The sequence below is a fragment of the Gadus chalcogrammus genome, chromosome 11 (genome assembly GCF_026213295.1).
Source record: "Gadus chalcogrammus isolate NIFS_2021 chromosome 11, NIFS_Gcha_1.0, whole genome shotgun sequence".
In the NCBI taxonomy this organism is placed as follows: Eukaryota; Metazoa; Chordata; class Actinopteri; order Gadiformes; family Gadidae; genus Gadus; species Gadus chalcogrammus.
In genome coordinates, this window is record NC_079422.1 from 2,292,965 (window position 1) to 2,308,553 (window position 15,589).

Here is a 15,589-nt window from a genome sequence, read left to right on the forward strand (position 1 = left end):
ACACATACTACTAGTTTAGTTTAACTGTAAACACAACTACACTACAGAATGCTGATTTGTGGGGTTTTTCGAGTTACTAAATAAATGTAACGGTAGTGAACTCTAGGTCACTCCAAGGGAGTAACACTGATTGGCTGTTCCCGCATGTCACTCAGTGGCAACGCCTCCGTGGCAACGCTGTTGAACGCTGATTGGCTGTCATCACGCGTTTGCTGCCGAAAAGTTGAAATATTTCAACTCGAGCAGCATTTGACACGCCGCAAAATACGTGAACGCGCCCGCCGCCCGTGCCCGGCGGCGGGCACGGGCATTCCGCGCTGCAAATCAGATTTTGACGCGCCGCAAATCAAATTTTGCTGCCGGTTTTCTCGGCAGCAAATGCTGCGGCAGCAAAGCAGCAACGCGTCTCTACATTCACTTTGAATGGGATCGTGACGCACGTCAACTTTTTGCATCTTTTGGTGTGAACGCAGGGTTAGAGAAAAAAAGTTTTCCCAAATGGACTGTCATTTGGACAAAGCCCCTCAGAAGTGTTACCTGCAAGACCTAATGGTTCAGAATGTGGTGGAAAAACAGTTTTTGAGATAGGAAGGTCCTACCGCCCTGAAATTTGAATACCTTATTCTAAGGCCTAACTGGGACCCCCGCACCGAAACTTGGCCCGGTCGGACCCCGAGGGCAGGAAGGGGTGGCCCTTCCTGCCTGAAACTTGGCCTAGTCGGACCCCGAGTGCAGGAAGGGGGGGCCTGGACTTTCATAATCCTTGCTCGGTGACTGTAAAGGATGTTTGGTCGGATGTTATGACGAAGAATCATAATGTGAATGGGAATATTCTATAAATGTCTTGATATCATCTTTCGTCTCAACTCTTCTGCTGCAGCCGCATAAAGTCTCACTCCGAGAACCTTAAAATATGAATCAATCCATTAGAAGTATAAAAATATCTTCCCGGTAGCGTAACGGGGCAAACAAGGTGTCCTTTGACATCTACGTTTCGAGGCGATGGCAACAGTGCCACACATGATCATATTTGAATATGTTTCGGGGTAGTAATTAGCTGTCGATTTTGGAGGCCTTTATCAATAATGACCAGCTATAGATTTGCTTCCCGATGGAGATTTTTGACAAATTACATGTTATTTATACATCTACACGTTAAGCTGAGTCCAATGAGATCAAGCTCGCCCTCTTGCTACACCAAGATCATGTCCTAGACCTAGGTGTACCATGTAAAATACATGTTACCATTTTCTAGAGTGTCATGCTTGGTGTCATTGGACTCAGCTCAACGTGTAGATGCTAAATAACATGTAATTTGTCACAAATTTCTATCGGGAAGCAAATCAATAGCTGCTCATTATTGATTAAGGCCTCCAATTTCGACAGGTAATTACTACCATTAAACATGTTCAAATATGCTCATGTGTGGCACCGTTGCAATCGCCTGGAAGCGTAGATGTTAAAGGACACATTGTTCTCCCTCTTACGCCACCAGGAAGATATTTACATGCTTTTGATTGACTAATGAATTGATTCAGCTATTCCCCCAGAAGTCTGGGGTCAAAAGGTCAAAAGGAGCCGGCACCACGCCGCTTGTGAGACAAAAGTTAATGTGTATTTCTCTCATACATTTTTGTCATTATTAAAGAGAGGCCTGATTCTCAGATATGCAGGTTGGATGGCTACGGTGTAGGTCTGGGAATAACTTCAGGCCAAAATCTTGCAAGCGAGCCGCTGGGTGCAGGTGCAACGAGATGGAGCACTTGCTGAGTCATTTCCTGTAGGGCTGGAGCCACAGGTTGAAGCGTATGCGTCCTTTGAGACCCCCTTTGATATATAAGAGACCTCAAAGTAAAGCTTACTTAAATGTTGTCGACCCAGTCACCTATTGCATCACTTCCTTTAGGGCTTCGGCCTCCTAATTGATCATTGTAGTATAATTGAATGCCCTCTTTCATATATATGATACCTCCACCACTGGGACGTGGCAACAATTCTCCAAATCCATATGGGGAGGGGGGGGTGATGCTTGTGGACAGTAGGGTTGTACACTAGACATAAATAGGAAGAAAACTCAGGAGAAGGAATGACCTCTCATAAATATTTATTTAATAAATTGTTTCGAATGACCCTGCCTCGTTAAATCAATGAGCTTGGTGTTTTGCTTTCAAAAATAGGTTATAGAAGAAGTCTAACCTGCAGAAAATAAAAACATCCAAGCTGCCTTTTAAGGATACCTTGGAATATCTGTCTATTTTTTAACCATCGGACCCTAGTTTACGACAAAAACAACACAATTTACGGCAGCTCATTTGCCGCGTGGTTTTTAGAGCCATGTAAGGATTAGAGGGGCTGGTCGATAACAACCACCATAGCAACCATGACGGTCAAGTGACTGGATGCAGCCCCGTTGAAAAAAATAGAATACCACCCTCAGGAGATTAATGATATTTAAATGATTATGACCATGAAGTCTTTATTTGCATGGGTTTACATTTCGTTCTGTGTAGCATGGAAAAATCTGAGAAACACTCCCATTCGGAATGCATTGGTTTACATTTCTTTCTTTGGAGCAGTTATTTTTATTTATTTTCCGTTTTTGAGGAGGTGTTTCAAAGATGCTAATTTTTCTGCAATAATCCAAAATCAAATGGAAAAACCTGTTGGCTTTTTGTCAAGGGAACCCAGGGCGACGCTCACTTCCGGGTTGGCCAACATACGTCAGCCCTCCACAACTATACTGTAATAACACATGTTGAAGTTGAATGATAATGAATGAATTTATTCTTTATTCTGCCTTAGTAGTTATTTAGCAGCGAAATGCAGTGCGTGTGTGTGTGTGTGTGTGTGTGTGTGTGTGTGTGTATAACACGCTATTTTATGTTGAAATGCGACGTAATCCAGTGTACACGAAAACGTACACTGTCAACGTATGCTTTTGGCGACTGGGTTGGCTCTCAGATATACGTGTTTCTAACAAGATGATATCATTAAAAGTTACATAAAGTAACGGTTTAATAACACAAACGCAGGAAACAAGTGAGTTGCTAGTTTAGCGAAAGCAGCCCCCCTAACAACCTGACGTCGTTGAAACATGCGAGCGAGCCGATAAAATCTTCCTAATAACTATAAAACTAAAGATCAGACACAATCACTGACTGAAGATTATGCAAGTAAAAAGTATATTTCTCGCTAGAAATGTTATTAGAAACACGTTTAACGGTGAATCGGTCCTAAAATATTGCATTTCCCATTCAGATAATAAAGATTAATAAAGATCATACACATTCACTGACTGAAGATTATTCAAGGAAAAAGTACATTTCTCGCTAGAAATGTCATTAGAAACACGTTTAATGGTGAATCTGTCCTAAAATATTGCATTTCCCATTCAGTTAATGATAGGTTATAGCCTATTCTGTTTTTGTTAAGTAGTCTACGTTGGCTAGGCTACTTTACATTCATTTAGTGGTCAAAGTCTAATTTAGTGCTTTATAGGCATAGGTCGCTACAGACATAAAATGCTATCGATTAGGCTACAACATGAAATGCTGCGCTATATACAGCTAAAATATCAGAACATTTATAACTGGTGAACGACAAGAAGTTCAATCAAAAGATTGTTTAATTATTAATGGGCGGAGAAGTGGATGGAGGAGGGACACGTCTCCTCGCCGCCCGATCCGCCGCCAGGTTGAACCACCTGATGGCGTGTTTGGTGACCTCCGCGTCCGTGGCTGACGGTGTCACCAAGTTTTTCCTCACAGCACCTGTAATCAAACAGACAGATTTTATGTAATAGGTTTTTACACATTTGTGGTGAACAACAGGGCGCATTAATGTCAACTGCATTAATGTCTACTGTAGCAGCAAGGAGAAGACTACTTGAGCAAGCACCTTAAAACATTTCGAAAACGAAGCAATAAAAGGCATATAGAACCAGCTGAGCTGAGCAGTAAATTAAAACTGTGAGAAGGCGTGGCTGACGGATAGGGGAGGTTTCCAGGGTCGTAGCCCGAGTAGTGTCACAGTGCTTACATTTGCATACGTGATCTGATTGGATGACGGATCCGTCGCTGCCGAAGAAGTTGAAAAATTTTCAACTTTTTGACGGAGCCTTCAGCGCACGGTTCCACAATGCATTGCGCGTCCGTCCCCATTCAAAGTCAATGGGGATCAGTCAACGGACGGAGGCAGTGGGCACGAGGCGTTTACGCTTCGTGCCCACTGCACCGTCAGTCAACGACGTGGGAAGGCGTGGCTGACGGATGGGGGAGTAGTCTTTGCAGAGGCATCAGTCAGCCAATCAAATCGCTTCGCCGGGTTCTTCCCGCTTCTTCCTGCTTGTTGCGATGCAAGATGACCCGCTTTCCCGCTTTCCAGTGTCGTCAGAGCCCGAGTCGCGTCACAGTGCTTAAATTTGCATACGCGATCTGATTGGATGACGGATCCGTCGCTGCCGAAAAAGTTGAACATTTTTCAACTTTTTGACGGAGCCGAAGGCTCCAACGGAACTGACGGATCCACAATGCATTGCTCGTCCGTCCCCATTCAAAGTCAATGGGGATCAGTCAACGGACGGAGGTAGTGGGCACGAGGCGTTAGTCCTTTGACTGACGGTGCAGTGGGCACGAGGCGAGCACCCACCCCCATGCGTCTTTTGGTAATTTGCCTCAAATCCAAAGTACTTCTAAACAACACTTAAACTGGTCGCGGAGGCACTGCACTTGACATGCTAGCTCTGTTGGCTAACCTGTAGCTAACACACAGCATTGAGACTAGTGACGAATTACTGCCAGAGACCGGGGAGTGAGGGGAGGCGGGGCTATGTTGACGCTGATGTGTGTCTGTTAACTCGCTGCCGGAGAGAAGAGAGCGAGAAAGCGAAGCTGGTATTATCTGATACGGCAGAGAATTATTATTGAAAGCTATCGCAACCACCAGGCAGCCAATACGTTTGCGTGTGTTTACTTCTATAACATGATGTGTGATTCCACACTGTGATTCCAATCACCAAACTTTGACGCGCTCTAGCAGTGCACAAGTGTACGCCACTGTTTTGCCCAGGATTGTGCCAAATTGGCATATCCACTTTCTAGAATCGCACCCCTGGTCAACGCCGAAGGAAACTGAAGGAATCAAAAAAGAGGAAGTCACACAGCAGGGTGCATGTCAGAAAGGTAGGATTTTTGCTATTATCATTATTGCACGGTCTGATAATAAACAGGAATATTTTCACTAGCATATTGTCCCTACTAAAAAAGTGACCGTGTCAGGTTTTCACTGACGCGCTATCTATTGCATTGCTATCAGGCATAGGCCTACCTGACTGAAGATTTGCGTAGGTAGAGTAGCCATCAGCTGCTCAGGGTGTCATGGTCATACTATGTTTGATTTCGAGTAAAAAAAAAAAAGACATCAAACGTCAAAGGTCTAGTGCAGTGGTTTTCAAACTGTGGGGGGCGCCAGAGTTCTTCAGGGGGGGCGCGACGTGAGAAAAAAATAAACCCGAAGAAAAACCTGATAGTCGATGATTCAAATCATCAATCGTACTTCAACTGTAGAAGTAACCTAACTAAATCAATTTTCAACCGTTTATCTTCGTGCAAACCATTTAACAAATCTACACACTTGTATCTTCAATAATATCGAAACAGAATTTCGATATCATTTAAAATTTCTTCAGAACCACCGTTTTAGTTTCATACCGCTTCGTTTTCAGCTGTTTTCATTGAAGACGTCTGCCCATTCTGATACACCTACTTCTAGACATCGTAACTCATTCTTTTTTCAACCGTTTACCATCGTTCAAACCATTGAACAAATCTAAACACTTGTAGCTTCAATACTATCCAAACGGAATTTTGATAGCATTTATACTTTTTTCAGAATCACAGGTTTCAAACCGGCATCGTTTTCAGTTGCTTATAACAATTTAGGTCACCATAGCAACGCCGGTAAACAAACCCCGCCGAATAGTCGAATCTCTGGACTGAAAAAGCAGATCTGATTCGACTCTGAAAAATCAGAGTCGGGGACCCTGAATGAATCTGTGTAAACTGGCAGTTTACACAGATTAAGATGTTCAAATGTATTTAAAAAAGGTTAAGCTCAAACATGCTTTGATAAAGTTGTTAAATTGTGTTAAGAAATGTGTTTGAAAACGCACAAAGATGTTGTAATGTTTCAGAAATATGTTTCAAATGTTTTAAAATTATGATCAGAGATGTTTAAAATGTGTAAAATAATTAAGATAGCTTTCAAAACAAAGGTCTTTAGAAAAAAAAAAAATGGGGGGGGGGGGGGCTCAGCTGAATTTTTTTCTCTGAGGGGGGGCTCACTCTCTCACACTTTGAAAACCCCTGGTCTAGTGTGTTTGGGAATTGTAAGGAAACTGCTCCAGACCTGGCTCCGGGGTCCGTTAACAGTAAGACTGCCGGCATTAATAGTGGACAGGATGTCAGGCAAACTCCAGTCCATGAGGCTCTACGTGCCAATTGAGTTTGCCAGGAGACCGAGGTCGCTTCGGGAGTTGGACCGTTGGAAGGCAACTGAATTCCGACAGTTCTTACTGTACACTGGCCCTGTGGTGCTGGCAGGATTCCTGGACCGGAACATGTACCACAATTTCATGCTCCTGTCAACTGCTATATCCATTTGGTGAGCCCTGAACATCTCAACCTTGCTGACTATGCTGGACAAATGCTAAAATCTTTTGTAAACAAGTTTTGGTGAGCTTTATGGGACAGACCAGATTGTGTACAATGTCCACTGTCTGGTCCACCTGGCAGACGAGGTGAAGAGGCATGGCTGTCTTGACTCTTTTTCAGCGTTCCCATACGAGAACCAGAACCATTTTGTGGGCCCAATTTTTGTTGGCATGGGAGTTCATGCGCAATATGGGGAAATGCGATGTGAAAGGTGGACAATAAAACTATCAACAGGGGACAACATGTTTCTGGTGGGGGATAAAGTCTGCCTTATCAAAAACATTATCCAAAATGATAATGGTGTGTATGCTATTTGCACTGAATTTTCCCGGCAGTCTCCATTCTATACCTACCCCTTCAACTCTGACAGAATGAACATATTTGTTGTAAATGATGCATCTGATGAGCTGAAGTCGGTTGAGGTGTCAGCACTGTCACAGAATTGTGTAGCCTTGCCGTACAGGGATGGTTTTGTGGCCATACCTCTCCTCCACTAAATGAAACAAAACAACAAAAAAACATAAACAATCAGTTCAATCAGTTTATCAGTTTAAACAATCAGTTCAAGTTAAAAACTCTAATTATATAGTTGACTACTGACTATGAATCAGTTAAATCAATCAGTTCAAATAATCAGTTCAAGTTAAAAACTTTAATAATATAGTTGACTACTGACTATGACTTCCATGACTCTGAATGAAAATTTGCTGTAAGTAATTCACAAAGGTTGGTATTATTCCATGTATACACTACACCCATAATTTCATGTTTTCAATGCTGAAATTTTTATGCTGAATTTAACAAGCATTGATACATGTCCCACGTTTCTTGATACCATGGACAGTACATAGTCCACTATAGTATACTATTTTAGCATTATGCAATGATTTGTGAGATTATGAAACACCCAATCACACTGCCAAAGAATTGCAATAGTACCCTACTTTACGGTTGAACTGAAGTTCTGTCTGACTATTATTATGACCTGTACTTTTACCTACCTTCTTCCCACCTTGGGGCACCATTAAGGTTAACTTTACTTGCTTATTTGTAAATACTGTACACTTGTGCATGCTTTATTTTTTTATTTCTTTGACATTAAATAAATACCCCTTTTCTTTCTTTCTGCATTAAGGATGCCTTTTCATCTCATTAAATTCCAAATAAACGGGGACATTGCTGTTGTCCCAAATGTAATGGTACGATGATGGGATGGCGTACTACTGGCCCAGCTATAAAAGCACTGAAAGGGTGAAAAGGGAAGCTCTTAATGAGGAGAAACCAGAGCCAAACTGGCCAAGATACAACGTCAATGTCATCCGAACTTGTGGTATGCCAATTCATAAAATTCTTGTTTAAATAAATATAATTTCATGGTTGCTTCTCCTTCTGCTTGGAATAACCTATTCTGTATATGTTCTGAAAAAATGCACATGAAATTCTCTTTGCCTTGCATGTTTCATTTATACTATTCTTGATGAATAGTATATACTATAATCCACTGTGATTATTGTATATACTATTCTCTTGTAAGAGAGAGACCTGAGACATCATCATCATCATCATCAATAATAATAATATTCTGTGCAGCTCTACAGCTAATTTGAAACTCATCACTTCATTTTAACATAATTTAAATTCTAGACCACTACAAAAATGCCATGAGAATCTTGAAGCAGTATCAGAATGGCTGCAACACCTCAGATCTGCAATCTGAGGCAGAGCTTGAGGTTGAGCTGCCAGATAAAAGGAACAGGAAGCCAGTGTAAGTGTGTTCTGTCTTGTTTTTGTCATGTTTCTACAGTAATAGAAAGGTTATTTCCCGTAGCATTCAAAAATAGACCAGAGATGCTTGACCTATATGTATGTTTGGCAATTTTGAGATTGCAATAACCTTAATGATATGGTTACTTAACAGCCATCGTTTCGGAGACTCTGACCAGAGCGAAGAAGAAGTGGAAAATGGTGACCTAGTGTCTCAGTTCGAAGCACTACCAGTTCGAAGCCCAAGCCAATTGCCCTGGCAGAGTAAGGAATAATCTCTTAACATCTTAATAACAAATATATTAGAGATATGGTTAACATTCGTAGTACTAAAGACATTCCCCTCACCGTGTATCCATTCCTCCAGCTCCACCATCTCGCCGAGTGCCAGGCAGTAGATTCACTGCTCCTCAACCTGGAGAAAACTGTCTAGGTAAATACTAATAATAATTTTGAATACAGTGGCCCCATCTATCATAACACAGCAATGGTCATTCATCTCAGAACTTCTGCATTCATGCAATATTGTGAAAAGTCTGAAAAGTCTTAGCATCCAGCATGTAATATTCAATTAATAATTTATCAGTATCAAATTGTATTGAAACACATTGTCAATCCATTCATGGGATTGAAAAAGGTAGTGCATACCAAAATGAAACATACAAATTAATGTTCAGCATGACCAGAGATTTTTTGTTTACCATTGTTTGGCCCTGTAGCTCGCAGCCTACCATGGTTAACAGATCAAACATTTAATACCAATTTATCTCCCTTAGCATCTCAGCATAGAGCAGGACTGCATCACCCTATATCCTTTCAACTCCCTGCACCCGCATTTAACATGCAGAGAGTTACTCAAGGTAGGGACTGATATATTGAAAACTGAAATATTAATGAATAGAAAGGCCCCATTGGTATTATCAGTCATGGTTAACAGATGACTCTCGCACACCGCCCACCTCACTATGGGCCAGGAACGGCAGTCCCTCCTCAACTCCCTCCACCCCCGGCACCAGCCCTCAACATGGAGCCTTCTTCAAGCCTGGCCTACAGACCAACATGGCGAGGGGGAAGAATGGCCGATACCATTCCCTGCTCTGGTGAGCAATAACCGTCAAATACTGGAGGATCATTCTGTGCCACAGATTTTGGAAAAAATTCTGACAACCATCACATATTTTCCTCAAACTTTGTCTATAACTTTTGTCATTAATTAATGTCAATAGCTAATGTCGGTATTATGAGGAATTAGGATAAACACTGAAACGTGATATATTTGATATACTACATTTTAGCTATATTTCATGTTTGTCAACAGCGGCCGAGTTCCAAATCCTTAGCTTGCTGGAAACCATCAAACAGCAAAAAGACCAGCTTGTGGCTAAGGTAAACCTGCTCACCAGTAGGATGAACAGCACCCCGGGGCCAGATGTGGAGATGCCAGGCAGCATTCAGTTTCCCCTGGAACAATTGGAGGCAGTGGAGGCATTTGAAATGTTTTTAAAGGAACCGTCAAATGGCCCAGCTCGACAGAGAGTTTTCTTACTTAATCTGAATGGTGCCATTAGGTTTATTGATTGCCCATGATTATTGCAAATATTCTATTTAAGCAGCCCTGAACCGGCCTGTCCTGAACCGCCTTTTCCGAGTGGACAGTCAGTGAGTGACAATCTCCCTGGTTTGACATTGTGTGTAAAGGTGGCACAGGTCCATGAGGATGTGAGCCAAGTACATGTTTAGATTTTTTTTAGTTTTTCTACATTTCTGGAAGCTTTCAACAGGAACAAAAACATTTTAAATGCAACTAAGCTCAGGTATTTGTACCTACCTGTCTATTTAAAAAAGATGTCTTTGCCTTTTAGATTTCATCTTTGGCCACCATTGGAGGCCAGGATGTGAAGAGGGTGACCTGGAACATCCTGGGCAGGCTGTTCACTGATGAGGTCTCCCATCAGATCAATTGGAAGGGTGTCAACAACAAAAAGCCTTTTAGTAGGATGGCAACAAAGACCTTGCTTTTCACTAAGTATATAATTCACAGTAATATTAAATACACTCCAAGTCAAGTTTGTTGTTGCCAGCCTTAAAAATCGTAGCAACCGTCATACCAATATGACCGTGTAGCCTTTTTTAGACTGTAGGCTACTATACCATAGATGCATATAATCTAAGGGAAACTGTGTTACCATGCCAATCTTGACGTTCTGAAATGGATGTGGCCCCTCATGGTGGTGTAATTCATCAACCTTCAGGTTGAATGAGATGTCATTTCTAAGGGGGTACTCTGGTCCAGGGAACGACATACGCCGGTTCTGGTATTTCCCTGGGTGTAGGCACTTATCTCACCCATGGTAAGCATTATGGGCCTTTGTTTGTTTCACAAAGGCCCGTGCAGGGGTATCACAGACTACCGTGTGAAGCTGAATCTTCAGGTTCTTATCTCCAAAACAAAACCAAGCCTCTAGCTCCTGTAGTTCTCTGACAAAATCAAATAGGAACTCTGTGGCCGAACTAGGTTTTTTTGGTCCACAGTATGCCCCAATGACCACAGGTTCCTTCATGGGGACGCTAACCAGTAAGCCAAGGATGGGCCACAGCTGTACTGTGGAACTTTTAAATAAAGGTAGACCATCTATATTCATCTGCAGCCCCAATGTCATGCCCTCTGCCAGTGTTTTGGCATATTTGCTTAGGGTGGACTTCAAGGAGGAAAGGATGCAAAAGTGATGGTAGTTCCCCGCAGCCTTCTCCTGAATAGCATAATGCATTTTTGTCTTGAGAAGGGTCCTACCATCCTTTGGCAGATTGGGATGGGTTGTATGGAGTATACTCAACAGTGCAGTCAGGGCAACCATGGAAATACCAAAACTCACTGCCCAGTTGGCAATGTTATCGGAAAGTGATGTTGGGTCATCATCATTTTCAGAATCTGAACCTGATGAACCATCCCCATCACACCCATCCGAATACACATTATCAAAATCTGCCTCCAATTCCAAGTCCTCTTCAGTAAAAACCTGCACCTCTGGCATTGCATGTGCAGCTGAAGAGGGTTGGGCAGTGTTCTCAGAAAGAACTCTGTCATCTGCCCCTATTCCTGTCATGTCAGTCATGTCTGTCCTAATTTGATTAAGCCTTTTTTGAACATCTGCACGTGTCCTTCGTCTTAAGGTTGATAAAGAGAAGGGCACAGTCTTTCTATTCGTTTTTGTTCTAAAAGACATTTCAGAAAAAAAGAAAAGACAGTAAAATGTATTATTGATCATTGTTTCTACTGTTGTATTTAAATAAACACATTGTTGAATGGTGGTGTTGTCTGTTTCATTGCTACAAACTAGAAAAGAACATAGAAATAGAGATTTGATTCATGATGTATTAGTCAAGCTTAAGTATATGATTTATCCGATGTCAGGCGATATACGTTTTGGGTGGGTTTTTGGTTGATTGAAAGGTTTTCAGTCTATAGTTCAGCTGGAAATTGCCAACAGAACAGCACAACTATTCTATATTTTATTTCAAATGTATTCAAACTTGATCACATTAGCTATTTGTTGCCATTTTCTGCAGGAAATGCATTGTGTAGTTATTATTAGTAGTCGTAGTAGTAGTAGTATCATTATTTGTTCTATGGCCAAGCGCTCCAACTGCTAGAAAATATGTAAGCAACATTACATTTTAACAAACCAAAAAGTATCTTACTTGATGAAGCGAACCCAGCAAAGGCAATTGTAGGGGACGGGCAACAGTCAAATCCAGATGCTGCAGAACACACAAAATAGAAGATGGGGACCAAGTACCATACAGTAGCATAAAAAATCAGAAACGGGCGCAAATACCCATTAGTTGTATGAACCGAATCCCTTCACTTGATTTAAGCCACTTAACCGCATTTTCTGCAGGAAATGCTCCAACTGCTAGAAAATGTGTAAGCAACATTACATTTCAAGAAACCAGAAAGTATCTTACTTGATGAAGCGAACCCAGCAGAGGCAATTGTAGGGGATGGCCAACAGTCAAATCCAGATGCTGCAGAACACACAAAATAGAAGATGGGGACCAAGTACCATACAGTAGCATAAGAAATCAGAAACGGGCGCAAATACCCATTTGTTGTATGAACCGAATCCCTTCACTTGATTTAAGCCATTTAACCGCATTTTCTGCAGGAAATGCTCCAACTGCTAGAAAATGTGTCAGCAACATTACACCTCAAGAAACCAGAAAGTATCTTACTTGATGAAGCGAACCCAGCAGAGGCAATTGTAGGGGACGGGCAACAGTCAAATCCAGATGCTGCAGAACACACAAAATAGAAGATGGGGACCAAGTACCATACAGTAGCATAAGAAATCAGAAACGGGCGCAAATACCCATTAGTTGTGTATGAACCGAATCCCTTCACTTGATTTAAGCCATTTAACCGCATTTTCTGCAGGAAATGCTCCAACTGCTAGAAAATGTGTCAGCAACATTACATTTTAAGAAACCAGAAAGTATCTTACTTGATTAAGCGAACAGTCAATGGGCAACAGTCAAATCCAGATACCCATTAGTTGAACCGACTTAAACAGTGATTAAAATGGCAAATTTTCATTATAAAGAGGATGGCAGATAACCACTACACATGAAACCAAACCCTAACCCTAACTGTTAAGTAGGCCTATATTACTGAATATAAGTGCAGATGCAAAGCCATGTTAAAAAGCCTACACATAGACGTCATTGAGCGTGCGCTGTAAATGTCATGTGATCATGCGCAGAATAAACGGTCCGAGTAGTTCCCCGACCAAAGAGATGATGACAGGTGTCACGTTAAAATTGTACCGGGTACTCAATCAGTTGTCCGTTGCCAGGCAACGGACAACAGATTACGTAAGGGGTTGTCCGTTGCCAGGCAGGTTCGATAGTCCGTTGCCAGGCAGATAACACTTGTTTTTACTTTATATTTGTATTGCATTTAATTGTTTAATCGAATTTAGCTAGTAAACTGAGTGTTTAATGTGTGTCATAATCTAGCTAGCTTGTGTGTAGAATTTCCTTAATTTAATTTAGAGAATAGATTATAGGTAAGAGAGAGAGAGAGAGAGAGAGAGAGAGAGAGAGAGAGAGAGAGAGAGAGAGAGAGAGAGAGAGAGAGAGAGAGAGAGAGAGAGAGAGAGAGAGAGAGAGAGAGAGAGAGAGAGAGAGAGAGAGACATAGATAGATAGATAGATAGATAGATAGATAGATAGATAGATAGATAGATAGATAGATAGATAGATAGATAGATAGATAGATAGATAGATAGATAGATAGATAGATAGATAGATAGATAGATAGATAGATAGATAGATAGATAGATAGATAGGTGAGCAGGCATTTACTAACTGGTAAATGTTTTTTTATGATTATTATTCACGTTATCCCCATAACATTTAGCTATTACTGTGTAGGGAAATAGATAAATACAATACAATACAAATATAAAGTTAGGAACGCTAATAAATGTCATTTGTAAAATAAGTGTTATCTGTCTTGTCGCGCTCAATGAACGAGTTCGCGAATGTTCAAGAACCTTCCCACGTATGGCGACACATTAGTGCCATAAAGCACTCATGTAATAACTTTGGTCGCACAAAACAGCCTCAGCCTCTCGCAAATTATGTTTTGTGCGACCGAAGTTATTTCCCGCTCTCGCTTGCAACGAGGTAATGCTCTCGAGGATGCTCGCTCGGGGAGCAGCGCTCTGAGTGCGCGCGTGCGCGCAGAGATAATTTGCGCGCTCGCAATTAATATCTACGCGTGTGATATGATATCATACGCCCGAATGCATGTTTTATCACACGAGTGCTTTATGGCACTAATGTGTCGCCATACCCAAGTCATTCGACGCACGAATGTTCAAGAACCTTCCCACGTCATTCGACGCGCGAATGTTCAAGAACCTTCCCATGTCATTCGACGCGAACGGGCGATGCGATCGTCTGTTGCCAGGCAGGTTTGGAATGGATTACTATGGATGACGTAGGCCGGTACGATCTATTACTGTGCACCACCAACATTTTTGATCACCAGCCGCCACTGCTGCTGCAGAAATGTACGTAACACTAACCCTACTTGGTCAATGAAAGAGCTAAGCTACTCAAAAGCTATTTTATTCAGAAAAAAACGTCTTTCGTAGCACTCCGCAAGTAGGCCTACGGGTAGCTTATCAACCCCAGAGTACTGGTACTGGTAACAGATAAATTGTAAAAAGACACATGGTGTGAAGTTATTTTTTTCGTTTTGGCAAGTAGCCATGTAATAAGCGGCATAATGTATAGAATGTCGCCGGTCATTATCGGCCTATCGAAAATAAGCCCCTTCGTTTGTTCACCGGCTCCCGGATGAGTCAAAAGCAGCGAAAGAATTTCCCCCAAAAAGGGACAATGAAGGATGACTTAATTTAACTACCATAACATTCTGCCGAAATTGCTATTCCATTTTAAATCAAATAGGCTACAGACTGACATGATTATCGCCTCTCAGCTAACAATAGCCTGTTGAAAAAAATGATAGCCTAACTGAAAAAGGATTTAGGCCTACTGCTAGTCCTAATATCAAACAATATATCTAATATCAAACAACGTAAATGATGATTAAAAAAACACAAAGGCCAATTTTTACTGTGAATGTCGCAATCTATCAAGAAACAATTACATAAATACAATAATAAATCATACTTACGTAACGCAACCGTGTTCCAGCCAAGAAAATCTCAACTGATATGATCGTCTGATTCGTCTCTGCTCTTAAAGGCTTTCAAACGTGTTGCCGCGTCAGCGTTCGCGGATCGGAAACGGGTCCGACACGGGTCCGCTCAGGATCCGAGATATATCAATAAATAAATCAAATATTAATAAGAAATCAATAAGAAATCATATTTACGCAACCGTGTTCCAGTAAAGAAAATCTCAACTGATATGATCGTCTCGGCTCTTGGTGATAGGCTTTCAAATGTTATGTCGCGTCCGCGTTCGCTGATCAGACACGGGTCCGACACCGCTCAGGATCCGCAATATATCCATAAATAATCAAATAAATAAATCAAATAATAATAAATCATAGCTTACGCAACCGTGTTCCAGCTAAGAAAA